This window comes from Artemia franciscana, chromosome 16 (assembly GCF_032884065.1).
Source record: "Artemia franciscana chromosome 16, ASM3288406v1, whole genome shotgun sequence".
Taxonomy (NCBI): domain Eukaryota; kingdom Metazoa; phylum Arthropoda; class Branchiopoda; order Anostraca; family Artemiidae; genus Artemia; species Artemia franciscana.
In genome coordinates, this window is record NC_088878.1 from 36474537 (window position 1) to 36496729 (window position 22193).

The following is a 22193-nucleotide window of genomic DNA, read 5'->3' on the forward strand; positions in this document are numbered from 1 at the left end:
ATTACTATTATCATTTGTACAAAAAAAAAATTCTTTTTTCTAGCAAAATTAACTGTCTTGTTAAAAGCTTTAAAGATTTCAATGTTTCATTTCATTTTACCAAATATTTACTCCCGAAGGAATAAATATTGACATTTATTAAGAAATTTATGAAGACATTTATGACTTTATTAAGAAAAGCTATAGCTAAAGCTACAGGCAAGGCTATAGCGTTACCAATAGTAAGGGATATAAGGTTTCAATGTTTTATTAGTATTTTCCCCCAGAGACACTTCATATGGAAAGGGTGGTCACATAAAATTCGGAGGGGGCTCATTCGATTGGAAATCGAAAGTTCTAGTGACCTTTTTAAGAGTAAAAAATAATCGGGGCAACTAGCCCCCCCCCCCTTATGCTCTCTTTTCTCCAAATACATCCGATTGAAATTCTGAGATAGCCATTTTGTACAAAATAGCCCCAAGATCAGATAATAAAAACTTCGAGACGAAACAACCCCAGCGCCCAGGGGCAAGTGTTGTAATTTATGACCCGGGGCATATAAGATTTTTGGGAATGGGAGATCGTTAAAACTTTGAAGGAGGCTAATTCGATTTGAAATCGGATGTTCCAGAGCCCTTTTTAGGCATCAAAAGTAACCAGAGGGCAACTATCACTTCAACGCCCTCTTTTCTCCAAGTGCATCAAATCAAAATTTTGAATCAGTCATTTTATTAAAAATAGTCCAAAGATCATATCAATAGCCAGAGGGTTGACACAACCCCCCAGAGTTCGGGGGCCATGGTTGTAAGTAGCAAGTCTTATGAGTGCTGCTTAAGTCTAAGAGGTGAAAACTGTAGAAATATGTCTTTTATAAGCCAAAAACACTGCTACTAAAAACAACCAGAAATTCATTAAAAAAATTGCACAAAAGAAGTTTTTAAAAGAAAAGTAAAGAGTCGTATTAAACTCGAGATCAGCACAAGTTAATTCCTATTATAGTTTAGACTAAGAACGACCAGATTCTACCATTAAAGAATACATGAAACCCAAAATGAAAGAAACTAAAATTAACGAACATATTAAACTTCACGATAATAGATGCAAATGCAGATAAGTAAATAAGTCTTAAAGAGGTCCAATGCTTAATTTTTTAGGAGACACCTCATATATAAGGTGTGATCGTATAAACTTCGGAGGGGGCTCATTCGACTGGGAATCGAAAGTTCCAATGCCCTTTTTGAGTGTCATAAGCGATTGGACGGAAACTATCCCTCCCCCCTTACCTCACGCCGTTTTCAACCCAAATACTTCCGATTAGAATTTGGAGATAGCCATTTTGTTCAAAATAGTCTGAAGGTTTGATACCCCCACCTTTTACTCTAGGGGCACGGGCAATAGGTTATACTAGTTAATCATTGTTAACATATAAGGTTTTTATGGAAGGGGCGGTCGGATGAACATTGAAGGGCACCCATTCGATTGAAAGTTCTAGTGCCCTTTTTAAATCAAAAGCAGTCGGAGGATAAGCAGCCCCTTCACCTTCAAGCACATTTTTTTCCAAATATATCTAATCAAGATTTAAAAGTAACCATTTTTTTCAAAACAGTCCAAAAATCAAATAGCTATACCTCAGGGGTTGACAAATCCCTCAAAGCCCACAGGCAAAGGGCTGTAACTTAGACACGTTGTCAATTGTTAACATATATATGGTTTTTGTGAAAGGGGTGGTCTTACGGTCATTGATTGGAAACTAAAAGTTCAAGTTCCTTTTTAAGAGTCGAAAGTTATCTAACAGCAACCAGCCTCCCCCCCCCCTAACCCGTTTTCCCAATTACATTCAGTCAAAATTTTGAGATATAAATTTTGTTCAAAATAGTCCAGAGGCTAAATAACTATTCTTCCGGGGTTGATCCCGACCACTCCCCCCAGCCCCCAGGACGAGGGCTGCAAGTTTCGATATGTTGCTTTGCCTTGATACTTTGTTTACGTTGACACTTTGATTTACGGGGGAAGGGCTGTGAGTTATTCAAGTTGCTATCTGTTGCTTTGATACTTTTTTACTTTGAATATTTTTTCCTTTGGTGCTAGTTTTGATGCTTCGAATGCAACTTTGATGTTGAAAAAAAAAGTGATTTGAAATAGAAAATGTTGAAAGACTTGGAACGATAGCAATCAAAGACAAAGAAAAATTAATTTAAAAAAAAAATCCAAAAAAGAAGTTTTTCAATGAAAATTAAAACCCATAAATCTAAGATAAACAGAAATATATTCCTATAATTAATTACAACTCAGAAATACCAGAACTCACTACTAAAAAATAAATGAAACCCAAAACAAATAGCATTTAAATTAACAATCATATTAAACAGATATACAACAGGTAGACTGCTAATATAAAATAATTACAACTCAGAAATATCAGAACTCATATAATTAATTACAACTCAGAAATATCAGAACTCACTACTAAAAAATAAATGAAACCCAGAACAAACAGAATTTGGATTAACAATCATATTAAACAAATATACAACAGGTAGACTGTTAATATAAATGGATTAATAAATCTCAAAATAACTGAAAGTCAAACTGTAATTTGCAAATAAAGCTTAAAGCAGACAAAAATCTCTGCAAACAAGAGTTGGACTACTGCCCCCTTTCCTAACTGTTAAAGTCTAAGGCTTACTGGGTCATTAGGGTTTTACTGAAAACTATGCGTATCTTGAAATATCTATGAAAGAACTAATAAAATTGAACTGGTAATCTCATATATAATGATATTAATTGCTGAAAATTTATCAGTTCAAGATTTTATTTCACTGTAATCTTTATTTTCAATGTTTTAATAAGTAAAAAAGAAAACATTAATAATATAATTCGTTTCAGTAAAGGACCAATAACACAGTAGGCTTTACACTTTTACATTTAGGGAAGGGGGCAGTAGCCAAACTCTTGTTTGTAATAGTCCGTTTTAGGCTTAATTTGCATAATCAATTTAATTTTCTCTCGTTTTAAGATTTATTTATCTATCTATACTAGTACCTGTTATATGTCTACTAGCTGTTGGTGTGGCGCTTCGCGCCACACCACTATGAAATACATAAGGCCAAACCTTTGTTTTTTTAACTAAAATCTGGTAAGGAATAATGACCTTATCCCAGTCAAAATCCCAAACCCAATCATCATCGCTATCATTTTCAGTTTTGATACGTTTTGACTCTCGCTGTCAAAGTTGTTTCAGGTTGCTCTTGTGATTCCTCGGCATGCTTTCTTTTGGTGATTTCTCTTTGAGCCTGACGTCATAAACAAAACAGTCGACAAACATGACGTTAGTCGACAAACAAACATGATGTCAGTCGACAGTCGACAAACATGACGTCAGTACACAAACAACTTATTTTATATATATTATATAGATTTAATATGATCGCTTAGTTAAATTCTATTAGTTTTGGGTTTTATTTACTTTTTAATAGTAAATTCTGGTCATTTTGAGGTTGAATTATTATAGGAATTTATTCCAGCATATCTTGGGTTTAATACGGTATTTACTTTTCTTTGAAAAACTGCTTTTGGGAAGTTTTTCGTTTTAATTAATCTCAGAAAGTGTGCCAGATACGACAATGACTAGTTTTCAGCAGATTTTCTTTCTATTACGACTTAGTTTTAGGCTGAATTTGACTTAGTTTTAGACATTCCGGCTAGTCTGTCTGATAGAACTGTTCTGGTACTGTGGGGTGGTTTGGGGTCTTCGCTGCGTCATAATCTCCTTGCACCTTCCCTATCCTCGAAACTGAAATCCTGCTTTCGTGGCCTTACAGTAGGGTCAGGGTGGACCCTTTTATAAATCAGATCCCTTACTACAAACAGTGCAGCAAGGTGACCTTGAGGAGTGGTGCCCCTTGAGGAAATTATAGCCTAGTAAACGACACAGTAATCACTGGATTCTGATTGGGATGGAGGAGGATCATACATATCCGTGTTGGCTCCAGGGAGCTTGGTGCTGCGTAGAGTTGTTACTAGTAGTAGCATGATGTCTGATTGACAGTACAATTCTATTTAAATCCTCCCAGAAATTTCTCAAAAAAAAAAATCCTTTGAATAAACAGGTGCATTAACTATTTCATTTATTTTCAACAAATTTTGACAAGCTAAATAAAAAAAAATCATATCAAATCTGAAACAGAAGCAGGGGAAACCCCCGTACATATATATTTTTTTGCATCGGGCGACGAGAAATCTAGCAACCCAAACGCAATTCGACTAAGTTATAGCCTAGCTAAAGTTGAAAAACTAAAATTTTAAATATGGATAGGCTAAGCAGGTTGCATCACTTCACTATTGAAAACAGTCAAAATTTAACATGCAAATTTTAGCAGTAGGACTCGATCCCATGACCTTCAGCAAATTACAGAGGAAACTGGGCTACAATAAATTTCTAAAGGATACGAAACCTGTCCAAACATTAGAGATAACAAGAGCTAAGAGCTTATATGGCACTTGTGACGAGGCAAGAAGAGCTAAGAGCCAAGAGCTCATATGCTATGAGCTCTAATAATATTCTAAGAATCAATAGCTTGATTTAAAAGGAAATTCAGAGGCTTAATGCCGGTCAGGATTTAAAATAAGAGCTCTGAGTCACGATGTCCTTCTAAGTATCAAAATTCAGTAAGATCCGATCATCCAATCGTAAGTTATAAATATTTCATTTTTTCTAAATTTTCCTCTCCCTTTAGCCCCCCATATGGTCGAATCTGGGAAAACGACTTTATCAAGCCAATTTGTGCAGCTCCCTGACACACCTACAAATTTTCATCGTCCTAGCACGTGCACAAGCACCAAACTCGCCAAATCATTGAACCCCTCCCCCAACTTCCCCAAAGAGAGTGAATCCAGTACGGTTACGTCAATCACGTATCAAGGACATTTGCTTATTCTATCCACCAAGATTCATCCCGATTCCTCCACTCCAAATGTTTTCCAAGATTTTCCCTCCAACTCCCTCCAATGTCAAAAGATCTGGTCGGGATTTGAAATAAGAGCAGTGAGACATGAATTCCTTCTAAATATCAAATTTCATTAAGATCCGATCACTCCTTCGTAAGTTAAAAATACATCATTTTTTCTAATTTTTCAGAATTAACCCCCCCCCCCCAATAGAGCGAATCCATTCAAATTAAGTAAATCACGTATCTAAGACTTCTGCTTATTTTTCCCACTAAGTTTCATTCCCATCCCTCCAACCTAAGCATTTTCCATGATTTAAGGCCCCCCAAAAAACTCCCCCCAATGTCACCAGATCCGGTTGGAATTTAAAATAAGAGCTTTGAGACACGATGTCCTTCTAAAAATCAAATTTCATTGAGATCAGATCACCCGTTTGTAAGTTAAAAATACCTCATTTTTTCTAATTTTTCAGTAATAAACCCCCCCCCCAACTACCGGAAAGAGAACTGATCCATTCCAGTTATGTCAATCATGTATTTAAGACTTGTGCTTATTTTGCCCACCAAGTGTTTTCCAAGATTTTAGGTTGTTCCCCCTCCCAACTCCCCACCCCCAATGTCACCAGATCCAGTCGGGATTTAAAGTAACAGCTCTGAGACACGATATCCTTCCAAACATCAAATTTCATTAAGATCTGATTAACCGTTCGTAAGTTAGAAATACTTTAATTTTTCTATTTTTTTCGAATTAACGGGCACCCCCCCCCCACTTCCCCCTAGATGATCAAATCGGAAAAAAAGACTATTTCTAATTTAATCTGGTCCGTTCCCTGATACGCCTGCCAAATTTCGTCGTCCTAGCTTACCTGGAAGTGCCTAAAGTAGCAAAACAGGGACCGACAGACCGACAGAATTTGCGATTGCTACATGTCACTTGGTTAATACCAAGTGCCAAAAAAAAAAGCTAAAACATTTTTGCATGCTGACCAATGGTCTGCATAGCGTAGTTATCGATATCCTGATTCGCTGCCTTCAGCCAGGAATACAATGCATGGTTGGAGGCGAATCATCCAACGCTTTCCGTGTTTTCCCCTAAGGTTTCTCCAGGTAACCATTTGGAGCTGCGATGACACTAGCTGAGCTTACAGAGTCACACCGCTGATCCCCGTTCCAAACCAAATAGCCGGCGACACCAGAGCTCAAACCCCTGTCCTTGCGGACAAAGGATTTCAAGCAAAATGAAGATAAGGCAAGGATTATTTCCAAAAAATGAATATCACAAGCTACAATGGGCTGAATTTCCACTTTAAGCCGTCCTAGCCGAGTTGATTGGTGAGTTGGATTTAGGATCCTTTGTCCGAGAGGGTGAGGGTTCGAATCCTAGGGTACCCATTTATTTGGTTTAGGACGGGGGTCAGTGGCGTGACTCTGTAAGCTTAGCCAGAGTCGACCCAGATCTAAATGGGTACCTGGAGAAATCTGGAGAAGGTAAACAGGAAGGGAGTGCAAAAGTGCAAGATGACTGGCCCTAATTCCCTCATTGCACTTCCTGCCTGAAGGGCCTTGAGATGGAGATCAGCACCGCCGGTTCAGACCTTAAGGGTTTAGTGCCGCATCCTTTAACTTTTTTGCCTTTAATAACACAAGCAGCAAAAATACAAGGTATCATTTTTTCTAGGGAAGGGTTCCTTTAAAACAAACCTTGGGGAGCTCCTTTCCCACTTTGAAATATTTCTTCATAAGCATAATATGTTGAGGCGCATTCCAAAACATGTAGTTAAATAAAAAAAAATCTCAAGTTCGTTAATGGAATTTAATAGAAATTCTAATGCAATAGAAAACTGTTTGCTTTTTTCCACATATTCTATGGCCTGCAACGTTTTTTTTTTTTTGAACGAAGCACATTTTTGTTTTATAAAACATCATTCACCTGCAACACGTCCAGCGATTCTTGCAAAACCTTGCAACTACTAGTATTAACAAGTTACTTGTTAATAGTAATTCTGCTATTACTATTAACAAGTCTACGTAGCATCAAACTCCCTCGAGCCAACACAGATACGCACGATTCTTCTTCGTCCCAATCAGAAACCAGAGAGAATACTGTGTCGTTTACAAGGCTATCATTTCCTCAAGGGGCACCACTCCTCAAGGTTACAATGCGGCACTGTTTGCAGTCATGGATTTGACTTGTAAAAAGGTATACACTGAGGCTACTGTGAGGCCACGAAAGCAGGATTTCAGTTTCGAAGATAGGGGAGGTGGAGGGAGACTATGACGCAGCGGAAACCCTCAACCACCTCACACCACCAGAACAGCTCTATCACACATGCTAGCCAGAACGTTATTTTCGAAACCAAAATTGCTTCACATAAAAAAATGACACATTCTACATTCCAAAATATGTAGTTAAATAAAAAAAAAACTCAAGTCCTTTAATGGAATTTAATAGAAATTCTACTGCAATAGAAAATTGTTTGCTTTTTTCTCCATATTCTATGGCCTGTAATGTTTTTTTAAATGAATTTTTTTTTATTTTATATAACATAATTCACATGCAACACGTCCAGCGATTCTTAACAGAATAATATGTTGAGGTGCATTCCAAAATATATAGTTAAATAAAAAAAGACTTCAAGTTCTTTAATAGAATTTAATAGAAATTCTAATGCAATAGAAAATTGTTTGTTTTTTCCCCATATCCTATGGCCTGTAATGTTATTTTAAATGAAGCACATTTTTATTTATTAAAACAACATTCACCTGCAACACGTTCAGCGATTCTTGCAAATACGTATAATGCTTCGAGGCACATTCCCAAACATGTAGTTAAATAAAAGAAACAACCTCAGGTTCTGTAATGGACTTTAATAGAAATTCTAATGGAATAGAAAATTGTTTGTTTTTTCCCCATATTTAATGGCATGTAACATTTTTTAGACAAATTGCATTCACCTGCAACACATCCAGTGATTCTTGCAAAGCCTTGTAGTTTTGACACAGCTTGAAAGATCCCTCTCGCTCTGTTACCGCACTTTTGAGTTTCCCTTTTAATTCCGTCAGTTCAGCTGATAGCACCTCCTTATCCGACTGCAGCGTTGCCACTTCAACCGCCTGTTCAGCTGATTTTTTCTTCAATTTAATAGCAAGGGCTTTGAGTTTATTATACCGTTCTTCAAAGGAGTCATCAATTTCCCTGAGTCGGCGGATCTCTTCTGCTTTGCTTACTGTTGATGTGCTCAAAATTTCGGAATCATGAGCAGATCGATCTGAAAATATTAAAATATTTTTTTTTGGAATTATTTTCTGCTTTCCGTACTGTTGAAGTGCTCAAAATTTCATAATCATGTACTGTTGAAGTGCTCAGAATTTCACAATCATGAGTAGATCGATCTGAAAATATTGAAATTTTTTTTTTGAATTATTTTCTGCTTTGCGTACTGTTGAAGTGCTCAAAATTTCGGAATCATGAGTAGATCCATCTGAAAATATTGAAATATTTTTTTTGGAATTATTTTCTGCTTTGCGTACTGTTGAAGTGCTCAATATTTCGGAATAATGAGTAGATCGATCTGAAAATATTGAAATATTTTTTTTGGAACTATATTTGCTTTGCGCACTGTTGAAATGCTCAAAATTTCGGAATCATGAGTAGATCGGTCTGAAAATTTTGATTTTTTTTCTGAATTTAGATAATTAGAATTAGAACAAATAATAAGAATTATAATACATAAGTAAATATAATTAGATTAGGTATAATATTCTCAACATAATATAATTTAATATAATATAATTAGCATATAATTAGAGCAAAATATAATACTGTATTGAGTAATAGTAATAGCAGGAATAGCCCTGACGTAGACAATAGCGGTAGTTGCAATAGAAGCACTCTTTGCAACCATTCTTTCGATGAAACTTACGTTTGTTGGAATATGTCCTTATATTGCTTACATTTTTCTTTTCTAGAGAGAAAAAAAAACAAGGAAAAAAGACGAAAAAGCAAGGAAAAAAGAACAACTACCCCTACAAAAAACTAATTATCCTTGTTGTTCAAGAAAAGGGGCTGTAAATTTCCTGTTTGGGGGTTTTCGGCACTGGCAATTCCAACGGTGTATTTTCCAATTTGATCGGACACCATTGTTAAGAGATTTTTGGATGTTTTTTCAAAACTCACATAAATTGGTTTTCAAAATAGCATTTTACTATTCATACTAATTGACATAATAGTAAGGCCTACAATTCCTGAATCAGCTACAAATGGTAATTTTTTCTCACTAGACGCTGTTTTAACTCTTATTAAAATTTTTTGTTACTATGGACCAAGGTTCGTACTTTACTAGGTTACCCAAACTGGGGTAACCATGATTTGAAAATGAGGCTGAATTTTGTAATATTTAGCTGACAAATCATTCAATCAGGAAAACAGTTCAAAGGAGTCGTTTCTGAATCACATAGACTACATAATGGTTTTGTTCCAGGAAACACATACAAAAATTAATTTAACCTCAGATTTGTAACTAATGACTTCAAAACCCTTAAAAAAAACTGTAATAAAATTCATATAAAATTTAGAATATGCTTTCTTAGTGTAATTAAATAAAAAAAAAACAAGTTTTTTAACTGAAAGTAAGGAGCGATATTAAAACTTAAAACGAACAGAAACTACGACGTATATGAAAGGGACTGTTCCCTCCTCAACCACCCACTTTTTGCGCTAATGTTTGACTCTTTCTCTCAAATCTACTTTTTAAAACAGTAAAAAAATTAGCGTAAAGAGGGGGGCGTTGAGGAGGGAACAGCCCCTTTCATATACAGAGTAATTTCTGTTCGTTTTAATTTTTAATATCACTCCTTACTTTCAGTTAAAAAAAACTTATTTTCTTATTTAATTTCTGAACGTTTATGAATTAATGCATGTTTTGATTTTGCCTCTCCGCACATGAATAATTAAAACGAAATTTGCATATTAATTTTTCTTTATGGCTAAAAGGCTTTCTCATAGTTTTGATCGGACGATTTTGAGAAAAAAGGAGCGGGGGAGTAGGCCTAGTTGACCCTCCAATTGTTTGATAATTTAAAAAGGCAACTAGAACTTTTTTACGAACGTTTTCATTAGTGAAAATATACGTAACTTACGAATTAACTTCTGTAACGAACTTCTATATTCGTATATTTTTATTACGGATATGAGGGGGTTCACCCCCTCGTCAATACCTCGCATTTTACACTAAAGTTTAAATTTCGTCCCTATTCCTTAAGAATGACCCCTGAATCACAAAGGCCGTAGAATAAATAGTTGAAATTAATAAAATTACTTTTAGCGCAAAGAGCGAAGTATTAGTGGGAGGTGAACCCCTCATATGCGCAATAGTCTCTGTTCGTTTTAAGTTTTAATGCTGCTCCTTACTTTCAGCTGAAAAAACTTTTTCATTTTTATTTTTTCATTGTTCTTTAAAAAAAAATGCTAAAAAATCCTGCACCCCCTTCATAGAAATTTTCCTCCCCTGTGACAAATTCCTCCATGGAAAGTTCCCCCCGCATAACCCCCTGCCATCAACCCCTCCCCCAATAAAAAAACATCCCCTTGAAAGCGTCTGTACCCTCATTAGGGGGAGAATAATGTGGGAGGGGGCCTAGCTGCCCTCCAATTTTTTGGTCACTTAAAAAGGGCACTAAAACTTTTAATTTCCGTTAGAATGAGCCTTCACACGACATTATAGGACCACTGGGTCGATACGATCACCCCTGGGGGAAAAAACAAAAAACAAACAAATAAACACGCATCCGTGATCTGTCTTGTGGCAAAAAATGCAACATTCCACATTTTTGTAGATAGGACCTTGAAAATTCTACAATAAGGTTCTCTGATACGCTGAATGTGATGGTGTGATTTTCGTTAAGATGCTATGACTTTTAGGGGATGTTCTCCCCTATTTTCTAAAATAAGGCAAATTTTCTCACGCTCGTAACTTTTGATGGTAAGTCTAAACTTAATGAAACTTATATATTTAAAATTAGCTTTAAAATGCGATTCTTTTGATATAACTATTGTTATAAAAAATCCGTTTTTTAGAGTTTTGGTTACTATTGAGCCGAGTCGCTCCTTACTACAGTTCGTTACCACAAACTGTTTGATCTGACTAAGGACATATTGCAATATTTGGCTTGTAGTTTACTTAGCAACGTATCTAATTTTTCAGCACAAAATAAGATCCTCATACTGCAGTTTTAGCCAAACATTTGTGATTCGTCATTTCAACCACAATTTATTTCAAAGTCTAGTAAACATTAAACACTATTTGTGAAATATGTATATAGCATATCTCGACTTCCATATTGTAATGTTAACGTTCTAATAAACAGGCTCAAAAACACTTGAATCCAAATTACAGTAGAAATAAGATATCATAGTGAAACTTTATGCTATATACTATGTTTTGTATCAAGTGGGTCATATTCCAATTGTTTCTTTCATCATTATTAAGCAGTTTGTGAGCGATTGTCTTGATAAAAAATAAATTACAGCAAGTCTGTTCCGGGACATTCAAAAAGCGTCCAACTCAATATCTCGTTTGATTTTATTTTCTAAGCTTAACAATTCGAGGGTTCGTGGGAAAATATTGCATTTAGTAAAATCATTTTTTTTCTGAGAGAGCGGAAGTTACTTTAATTACTAATTCTGCTTCTTCTTTCCTTCCACTATCGTCATCGGTTGGTGTCCCTCAGGGTTGAATTTTTGGCCCTCTTTTCTTTTTTCTTTATATTAACGATATGTTTTAGGCTACAGCTTTATCTTTTCTAGATATACAGTTTGCTGATATTTAAATGAGCTTGCAAAAAGTAGTATGTCGAAAGAGATTGATGACACTAAACTTGTGTTTAATAAAAAAAAAACTATGCCTATTAATTATTGTAGAGTTGGAAACAGATTTCCAAAACTAACCAACATTTGTGTTATGCTAAAAGACGGATTATCGTCTATTGAAAGAGCAGGAAGTATTCGTTATCTAGATGTGGTTATCGACGAAAATTTTTCATGAAAGGATCACACCCTTCCATGAAAAGCATCACTTGGCGTTCGTATTGAAAAATTTGATTCCTTACTCTACACTTAGGTCAGTTTATTTTACTTTCCTTCCTTCCATCACACCCTTCCATGAAAAGCATCACTTGGCGTTCGTATTGAAAAATTTGATTCCTTACTCTACGCTTAGGTCAGTTTATTTTTACTTTTATTTTAATTTCAGTTTTATTTTACAGTTTATTTTTTTATTTTACGTTTAGTTTTATTTAGTTTATTGTACAATCTCATTTTATGCCAGAGTGGTTTACGTAAATACATTTCAGTCTAATCCTATTCCACTTCAAAAGATACAGAATAAGGCTGCTTTTATCCTTCATTCATTTCTACTATCTCCTTTTCTTTTGCCAAATGAATTAAAGACAGAATCGTTATACAGCCAACAATTGTAGATATTCTCCCAGTGAGTCTTAGTGTCCAGTCTTTTGTATTTTTATTTCAAGTTAAATTCGTCCATGGTACTCTTCCTAAATATATTTATCAAATGAACCTGCGTTCTCTGTATCCCAGCCCGCTTCTACTCGACCGGAGTGTCCTCTATTAGTCTCTTTGCCAAAATGTGAGAGGTCAAGATTTAGAGTGCAGTATATGGTTCTTTTGATTTGGTCAAAGTTTGTTGCATCTACAGATATAATGTTGTCACTTACTACCATTAGATCTCGACTCAGAATTTTCCTCACTTAATGTTTAAACAATTAAAAACTAATTTTGGTGAAGGAAGGTGTTTTGGATTATTTATTTTTTGTGATTGTTTGGATAAAATCTTTCTGCACTCCCTGTCCACTGCTGCCTGATAATTGATATTATTGAGTTAGTACTGTTTCGAATGGACGAGAGTTGGCTGTAGGTCGGAATGGCAACGTTTATTTCGTTAATAAGAAACACAGAAGAATATACGTGTTTGTTTCAGTGATAAGCTGTATTGTTTTTTGTTTTGTTCTAACTCGTTGGTAGCCTATACGAGCTCTGCCTCTAGCCAACAGAAAAATATATCAAATTATGTAATTTATTGCTATTATAACAAAGAAACTTGAACCTTGAAATTAGTATAGTAAACGTATGTTCTGGACCATTCATCAAATCAATTAAATTTACCCCTTTTTCAATCGAATTTGCACCATTTTAATTGAAGATCTGTAAAATTTTAAAAATTACCCCTCATAACTTTTAACATCAAAAAAGGTCTTGTGAAATAGAATTTCATTCATATTTTACTTATATTCAACATTTTATATTATATACTACTTTATTTTATATACTACTGGCATAATTTAATATTTAAAGGATAGTTTGATATACTATGTTAATATCAATATCTAAATAATTTTCATTATCTTTCTCGTTTCTTTCAATACCCTTAAAAATCATTCACAATACCCAAAAATCACAATCCTTAAAAATCATATAATTTTTTTTTTTTTCAAAATCAGCTGCAGTAAAATCAAATTATTTGGTGCGAAGATGATATCAACCGATTTACCATTAAAATTAATAGTAATAACGAATTTATTTCCATATTTATTCTTTACATAATTCATTGCTTTAATTTCATACTCAATTCCTAGATCCAAATCTTCTTTTTTAACGGTTCGAATTCTATTTGTTTTCGATTTTAATTTCTCTTAAAAGGTTCTCCATTTATTAGGTGACGATTTTAATAGGTAAGTTATTTAAGAATCGGAAATATCCTTTATTATCTTCACCTTTTTAGGCTTTCTTCCCAAGAATCTGTGAATCAGTGTAAGATTTCTGGGAAAAAATCTAAAAACGCGTCAGAAAAAAGTTTCAAAGCCTGTACGCAATTGTGTCTGACTTGTCTAATAGAGCTCTACTACAGGAATTCATTTCGCAAGTACTCATTTGAAAAGAATTTTCGGCCGTTGAAATCGAACCTTTGATTAATGAAACGTTATTTGGTTAGATGATGTGCATAGTCTTAGCATTCTAGGAAAAGATGGTTTGTATTTTTAAAGTTTTGGAGAATATAATGCGGAAAGTAAGAAGTGTTTTATTTATGTGTTAAACTTTATTAACTTGGAGCAATATTAAGACTTGTTTCATATATTTTTCATTTATCTGAATCAGAAATAATTTATAGATTAACATGTAATTTATTATCAATTACATCCATGTTGGCTTTTCTTTCTGAAAAAATACCGCAGTAAATGTTGTTAGGATTATCATCTAACAAAAGTTTAATTTCTGTATCAGCAGTTGATCCAGATGCGTAAATATTAGGTTCATGGTTGGAAACATCAAAACAAAACAATGTATATACTGTTTTAAAGTGATTATAGTTATCAATAGTTCCACTATCAACGTTTTGATGTTTGTATCTAGCATCAGAATAATCGTCATTATTCTTACCAAAATCACATTATAAATCTTTTTCTGGATATTTATATCAATTTATTCTCACTTCAATTTTATTCATATACATAAGATCAAATACCATATTATTTTGTGAAGCATTAGCATCTTTTTCGCTTTTCGATAATACTATAAAAATTTTACTTGTATTATCAAACAGTTCGCGGTAACGAACTGTATTAAGGAGCGACCCGGCTCAATAGTAACCGAAACTCTAAAAAACTGAATTTTTATAACAATAGTTATATCAAAAGAATCGCATTTTGATGCTGATTTTAAATACATTAGTTTTGTTAAGTTTCGACTTGCCCATCAAAAGTTACGAGCCTGAGAAAATTTGCCTTATTTTAGAAAATAGGTGGAAACACCCCTTAAAAGTCATTGCATCTTAACGAAAATGACACCATCATATTGGGCGAATCAGAGAACCCTACAGTAGAAATTTCAAGCATCTATCTACATCCGTGTTTATTTGTTGTTTTTTTTCCAAGGGTGATCGTATCGACCTATTGGTCCTAGAATGTCGTGTGAGGGCTCATTCTAACAGAAACTAAAAGTTCTAGTGCCCTTTTTAAGTGAACAAAAAAAATTAGAGGGCACCTAGGCCCCCTCCCACGCTCATTTTTTCCAAAGTAACCAGATCAAAATTCTGAAATAGCCATTTTATTCGGCATAGTCAAAAATCCTAATAACTATATCTTTGGGGACAACTTACTCTTCCACGGTCCCCGTGGGAGGGGCTACAAGTTACAAACTTTGAACAGTGTTTACACATAGTAATGGTTATTGGGAAGTGTAAAGACGCTTTCAGGGGGTTTTTTTGGTTGGGGGAAGGGATTGAGGGGAGGGGGTTATGCGGGGGGATCTTTCCATGTAGGAATTTGTCATGGGGGAAGAAAATTTCCATGAAGGGGGCGCAGGACTTTTTTGGCATTTTTTTTTAAAAAAATGAAAAATAAATATGAAAAAGTTTTTTCAAGTGAAAGTAAGGAGCAGCATTAAAACTTAGCTCGAACAGAAATTACTACGCATATGAAGGGTTCATCTCCTCTTAATACCTCGCTCTTTACGCTAGAGTAACTTTATTAATATCAACTATTTATTCTACGGCCTTTGTGATTCAGGGGTGATTCTTAAGGAATTGGGACAAAATTTAAGCTTTAGTGTAAAGAGCGAGGCATTGACGAGGTGGTGAACCCCCTAAAATACGCATTAAAAGCATACGAATATAGAAGTTCGTTACGTAAGGTGATTCGTAAGTTACGTATATTTTTACTAATAAAAGCGTTCTTAAAAATTAAAAGTTCTAGTTGCTTTTTTAAATAACCAAAAAATTGGAGGGTAACTATGCCTACTCCCCCGCTCTTTTTTTTTATTAAAATCTTCCGATCAAAACTATGAGAAGGCCATTTAGCCATAAAAATAAATTAATATGCAAATTTCGTTTTAATTATTCACGTGCGGAGAGCCAAAATCAAAACATGCCTTAATTTAAAAACGTTCAGAAATTAAATTAAAAAACAAGTTTTTTTTAACTGAAAGTAAGGAGCGATATTAAAACTTAAAACAAACAGAAATTACTCCGTATATAAAAGAGGCTGTTCCCTCCTCAACGCCCCGCTCTTTACGCTAAAGTTTTTTACTGTTTTAAAAAGTAGAGTTGAGAGAAAGAGTCAAACTTTAGCGTAAAGAGCGGGGGGCCCAAAACCTTCGAAACAGCAGATATAAAGTAGCACTTTTTTTATTTAGTAATGCGAAAAGCACGTATATCAGAAAATACAGATTAACTCTAATCTGTAGTATTGTAGCGGATGGGGGGAAGAAGACTGAAGCCTCAAAAGTACGTTTTAGGCTCAGGTTATGTTCATAGCGATTTAGAACCATTGATTAATCTATTATTTCCCACTGAAAGGGAAATTTTAGGGTTAACAGTGCAATATGGGTGCTGTGAGGGGTAGTTCTTCTATTGCAAAATAGTAGATTTTAATTAAGAATGATAGTTTCCAAAATTGATCCATTAAAAGCTGTACTTTATCCTGAAAAGGGGGGACAAACATCCTAATACCAAGGATAATTCTACTTTGCTGTGGAAAGCAAACTCTCTTTACAAAAAAAAAACAACAGTACAATTGCTAATTACTTCAAAGAGGGTAAAAAGTTAGACAGAAAATGGGTTAATAATTGGGCAGTGACTTGACTGGATAATGGCATGCTGTAAAATCCCCCAAAAAAGGCTTCACACATGTATCAAGATTCTTAATAAATATCGTACTTTTGCCAGAAATCCGAAGAAACCATGGGGAAATTAAACATTTCACAAAATTTCGCGGGGGCCGGGCCCGAAGGCCCCCCCCCCAGCGTACGTGCCAGATCAAACCCATTTGATAGAATACTTTTTAGAAGAACAAAATTTTCTTTTGATAAGAACAAATTATTTTAATTAAATTCTAAAATATTTTCATAAATTAAATTGTATTCATTTTTGTTGGATATTTTATTTTTAAGACCCAATACGACATGCGTTTCAACGGTTCACTCTGTTTTATTGTTTCATCGTTCGATAAGCTTTCTGAAAATTTAGCTAATTGTGAATGTAAAGTAAATGACAATTGTGAATGTAAAGTGAATTGCATTTGTGAATGTAAGCTAAATTGCAATTATTTAAGAAATAACTTTAAGTATACTTCTGATTATTTCAAAATACTGAAGAATTTAAAGGAAGAATGAAAAAAAAGGATTTTTCCCAACGAGTACATTAATACCTATGAAAAAATGATACAAATTACCTTCAATAGATAAGATTTATTCTAGATTAACAGAGAAAAATATTTCTGAAGAAGATTATAAAAGAGCAAAATATATTTGGAAATCATCTAAATGTAAAATAATCCTAAATTACACTATATTATATCTAAAAAGTGATTTTGGAAATTCATGTTCAAATATTTATAAACTAGATCCACTGCACTTCTTCTCAGCACCAGGACTAACATGGGAAGCTTTTCTAAAACAATAAAGCTAAAATTCCATTATTTTCTGATGAAGATATGTATACATTTATTGAAAAAGGAATAAGAAGAGGTGTATCCCAGTGAATGAAAATATATGCTAAAGAAGATAATGAATATATGAAAAACTTTAATAGAATAAAATCTTAAAATTATTTAATATATTTAGATGCTAATAATTTATACGGTTGGGCTATGTCCCAAAATTTACCTAAAAAGGGTTTTAAATTTATTAATATACCTGACCATTTAAAAGAAAACAATACCTCAGACTATTACCAACAATTAAGACTACGTTCAATCAGAATGAATAAGGATAACGTAGGTTGATTTAACTCAACTGCGAAGTTGATTTAGAATGCCCAAGATAATACATGCCCTACATAAGGGTTTACCTCTAGATCCCGAGCATTATGAGTAAAAATTATATACGACTCTACACAATAAAACAAATTGTGTTGTTCACTATAAAAATTTAGAATTTGAGCTAAAGCATGGTTTAGTACTAAAAAAAGTACATAGAATACTAACATTCAGAGAAGCAGATTATTTAAAAGGTTACATCAATCATAATACTAAACTACGTCAAAAAGGAACGTATGACTTTGAAACAGATTTGATTATACTTATGAATACTGCATATTTTGGAAAGACTATGGAAAATGCAAGAAAAAGAACAAACAATAGAGTAATTACTAGTGATGAACAAAGACTAAAATCGTTAGAAAAAAAGCAACTTTAAATCTGAAATCAAATTTGGCGATACATTTTCAGTAGCTAGAATGGCTAAATCAAAAATAAGATTAGATAAACCTATTTACATTGGTTTGCTGTTTTAGAGTATCTAAGTTACTGATGTATGAATTTGATTATGAATACATGAAACCAAAATATAGTCAAAACATTAACTTATTTTATACCAATAAAGATAGCTTTATTTACGATATTCGAACTGAAGATTTTTATGAAGACATTAAAGCTGACCTCCAAAAAAAATTCGATACTTCAAATTATAATAAAGACAATCCTTATATCTTCTCTTCAGTCAAGAAAAAAGTGATAGGTATGATGGAGGATGAATTACCTGGAACAATTTCTGAGTTTGTAGGTTTAAGATCAAAAGTATACACTTATTTAAAAGAGGGTGAAGATGAAACCAAAGCAAGGAAAAAAAATAAAGGTATCAAAACGAATATGGATAAAATAACATTACAGGATTATAAAGATGTGTTATTCAGACAAGCAGAAAGCTTTTCAGAAACTCAATATACGTTAAGAGCAAATAAATGTAGAATATTCTTAGAAAAACAAAATAAAAAAGCTCTGGACCCTAATGACACTAAAAAAAAGTATTGAAAAATAGATTAAAAAAGGTGGGGATTTAATCCTATAGTCAAGTTAGATAGTTAAGTTAGTTAGGTAGTTAAATTAGTTAAGTAGTCAGTTAGTTAAGTAAGTAAGGATGTTAAAAAAGATAGATAGTAGAGTTAGTTAGGTAGTTAAGTACTTTATCTATTAAAATTCTATACTAAGTAAATGAATCAAATAGCACCGTCTATTAAAGTATAAGATTTTAGACCTTGGAATAGTCAATCGTATAATATCCGCAAAAATCTCAATGACTTTGTAAACTATTAATTTGCAAAAATTCGGGTAGTGGTAAAACCAACTTACGTTTAAATTTAATATGTGATTATTTTTTACATTTGGATAAAGTTTATTTATAGTATAAAGACCTTGAAGAAGACAAATATCAAGACCTAATTCAAACCATAAATTGTTTAGAAGGAAAAAGTGGACAGAATATATTGTTTCCAAGTAGTGATGAAGGCGATATCGTAGAATTAGGTGAGTTAGATCCTAATTATACGACTTTATTTATCTTTGACAATTTTGTAATAGTCAAGCATCAGAAAAACATTAAAGATTTATTCGTGAGAGGTAGAAAACGAAATGTGTCCATTTTATATATTTCTCAAAGCTATTTTGACACCCCTAAAATCCTACAATTAAATTGTAATTATTTTAATTTTTCAAATGTTCTAATACAAGCGAAATTAATAGAATCAGACAAAATCATGCATATGACTAAAAAAAAAGGATACATTTCTTAATTATTTCAATCATGCTACAAAGGGTCACAGATTTTTACTTATTGATCTGAAAACAAATAAAAAACCTTTAAAAAATAGAAAGAACTTAGACATACCATTACGAAATAATAAAATTGGTTAAAAAATTTATTGCTATGATAAATGAATAAATTTGGAAGTTTAAGAACTGAAACCAGTCAAGACAACAGTGAAAGTAGATTACTCAATGACAATGGTAATTTCAATCAAGATCAAATCCTTTTATATTGATCCGTGGGGAAAAAGTTTCCATGAGGAATTTTCCAGGGTTAATTTTACATAGAAATGGAGGGGGTTTCTTGACATTATTTGAAAAACAGCAAAAATTTAAATTGAAAAAGGCAAGTTTTTCAACTGAAGCTAAGAAGCAACATTAAAACTTAAAACGAACAGAAATTGGGAGGGCTATCCCTTGAATTTCCCCCATTTCCATTTTTGATAGTTCTATAAAACAAAGTGAAATTCTCCACCCCGTATATATTGAAAAACTAACTCCCCTCACTTAAATTTTCGTAAATTAGCGCCAGTCTCCACATTCTTAAATATAGATGTTGGTCAGTGTTCCATTTTGAATTTACTGACAGAGATGTCCATTGGTTGCGAAAATTGATAATAGCCGTGGCCAAGGAGGGAGTAGAACTAGCTTTCACACATGTCTACAGCCCCCAGGTAATATGATTTAACGAGGAGGTTGACAAACCAAGCAATCCAGAGGTTTTCTGAAATCAGCCAAAACTCAGTATTTATCACCCTTAGGGATGCAATAAGACGTAAAAATTGCAAATTACTTCACTATAGGCCATTGAAAATTATATTTAAAGACCACAGAGATAACTTAGCGTTTCTGAGGATTAAGAGCCAAGCAGTGATTCTCAGGAGGGAAGGACACTAGTGGAAAAAACACCCGAGCTTTATTTTTATAAAAGATGTCCTGAAAATGGTAAGAAGAAGGGTGAACTGGCAAAATAAGGGGAGGGTCCTGTCACAACAGCCATAGAAGTAGGCTACCTGCCAGGAATTTATTCTTAGATTGCAGGAGAAAGGTAGTAGGACCCTGTGCTTCCCTTTTTTGGCTCTTACGAAAAAGCCCAGTTAGTTTTCTTTCCCCCTTAAAAGAACATAAATGCAACATCATGGACGAAAACCAACCCACTATGAAGCCAGAACCCTGAACGACGAAGTCCAAGTGCTTTCTAATGAAGAAGAAAATGGCCTGGTTGAATTACTACCAAGTAATTATGCTTATTACTGGCTACAGACTACAAAAAAGATAAACTAGGAAACAAAATAATAATTTTGTCATGGCTAAGCTGAAATCCAAGTTCTTCCTTTGGTAGATATGGTGATTACTTGAGCTTATCAACTCCCCCCCCCCCTGCAGAAGTTGCATTTTTGCCAATCAATAAAAGTAAAAAAAAAAACATTTTCTGGTGGACAAAGTCTGTAGTAAATGTCCTGGTGACACAAATTTAGGGACCTCCTCCTCCTAAAAATATCGGATCATATCAGGACTCAACTGCGGAAATTAAAAGTAAGTTTCCATCAGCTTCTGTTGAAATAGAAAATACAGTATTGCAGATCCTCTGATTACAAGAATTTAAGCCCTTCCTCCTCCTCCTCCCCCGAAGAGGCAGAATCAGGTACAGGCCCTAACATATTGCATATAGAACATCATCTCTAACTTTCCATTTAGTTCGGTTAAGATTCAAAGCTTATTTCTGATATGTGTAGGCTACTGATGACATGGTGTATAGAGTGCCTTTCAACTCTCCCCCCCCCACACACACAGGTTGGACTGGAGATATAATTCTGATACTGATAGTACTGATACTAGTACTAAGATTGGACTTCGGTTTGTTGAAATCTGACCACCCCTACGGGAAGATGTCTAGTAGGCAAGAATTAGGGTTTGCCATCCTCTTCTTCAACAGGCACTAAACCAGTTCTAGGCTCCAAAAAGGCATAACCAGAACACTAACTGTAACTTTTTGTCTAGATTGGCTTAGCTTCAACAGTGCCTTTTAGAATCTTCATATTTGACCCTCAAGAGGTCATATTAGTCTAATATCTACCCAAAACACTTACCCTTACTTTCTACAAAATTTGATTAGCCTGCTAACCTGATATGAAGACAAGAATTCCCAACTCCCTTCCATTAGACAGAAGGTGTGGGTATAGAACCCCAAAAACACAGTTAGAACACTCACTATTAATTTTTATCACGTTTTATTGAGATTCAATTACCAATTCTGCTAGTTATACTGTGACAAGAAACTATGGACCCCTCCACCCCAAGAATTGGATTTGGCCCAGGTCCACAATATCCTGGAAATCCAGATTTAGAACTTTGGTCTCAAACACATATTCTATTAAGTCTGAAAGGTGCTCTAGAAGTCTTATTTTGCAGAATGGTTTTGTTGAAATTCACTTAGTAGGCTAGCTATTTTTTTTAGAAAATTACAATAAAATTTGCAAACTTCAGGAAAAACAGTATCCATACCAGAAAACAGTTTCCAATTGACATAAAATCTCCTGAGAAGTTCTGATTTCCCCTAAGTCCTTCCTTACAACCTCCTCCCATCCAAATTTGAGACAACCTGTTTTTTGTTTAGCTTTAAATGGTTCGCCAAAAGGGATGATCTTTGGTACCCTTTTATCTATAGAACTTGTCCTA

At 34.0% G+C, this 22193-nt stretch overlaps 1 protein-coding gene across 2 annotated transcripts in view; it reads right to left on the reverse strand.

Moving 5' to 3' along the window:
- Window positions 1-22193, reverse strand: part of LOC136037402 (GRIP and coiled-coil domain-containing protein 2-like) — a 201739-nt gene that overhangs the window by 165317 nt on the left and 14229 nt on the right. For both annotated transcript variants that reach the window (XR_010619926.1, XR_010619927.1), the window contains one exon: window positions 7881-8194. The gene's annotated coding sequence lies outside the window, so the exon portion shown is untranslated. The remainder of the gene's footprint in view (window positions 1-7880; window positions 8195-22193) is intronic.